This window comes from Chrysochloris asiatica, unplaced genomic scaffold (genome assembly GCF_000296735.1).
Source record: "Chrysochloris asiatica unplaced genomic scaffold, ChrAsi1.0 scaffold00315, whole genome shotgun sequence".
Lineage (NCBI taxonomy): Eukaryota > Metazoa > Chordata > Mammalia > Afrosoricida > Chrysochloridae > Chrysochloris > Chrysochloris asiatica.
This window is the reverse complement of record NW_006408833.1, coordinates 827,880-828,691: the sequence shown is the minus strand read 5'-3', so window position 1 is coordinate 828,691 and position 812 is coordinate 827,880.

Sequence of the window (812 nt, the reverse complement as noted above, 5' to 3'; positions counted from 1 at the left end):
GCCTCACTTTCTTGAAAGATTTCAATTTTTATTCCATCAATTCCTGGTGCCTTGTTCTTTGCCACTTCTTTCAATGCACTTTGGATTTCCTCCCTGAATATCATTGGCTCTTGTTCATATGGTACCTCTTGAAATGGTTGAACATTAACCATTTCCTTTTGGTACAGTGACTCTGTGTATTCCTTCCATCTTTTTTTGATGCATTCTGCATCTCATTGAATAATTTGCCCAGAGAATCTTTAAATAACGAAAGTCGAGGCTTGCATTTTTTCTTCAGTTCAGCAATGGTATCCCTCATTCCACGTCGTCTTCTGAATCCGGCTTGAACCTCTGGAAGTTCTCTGTCAATGTATGCTTGCAGCCATTTCTTGTTAAGTGTCATCGAGTCTATTCCAACCCATAGCGACCCTGTATAGGGTTTCCTAGGAGCAACTAGTGAGCTTGAACCACCGACCTTACAGTTCAAACGCTGTACAGTTTGGCACATTAACCCTCAGTGCCACACCAGGATCTGGTATGATAGTTGCTTAATCTCTTTTTATAAAAGATTATGTAGTGATATCTAAACATTCTAGGATACAGGCCCTTAGTTTGTGCAACAGAATTTTCCAAATCTAAGTTCTATTTTCATTTTGCAGAGTTCATTTATTTTAACTTTATTGTAAAGTGAGTGAAGGTTTACAAAGCACATCATCAATTTCCATCCAACAAATCACAGTTTCATCTCAATGATTGCAGTCCCCTCCATATAACAACAGTCATTCAATTTCCTCCCTATGGTTATTTCCATTCCACCCTCCTTCCCAACCCTT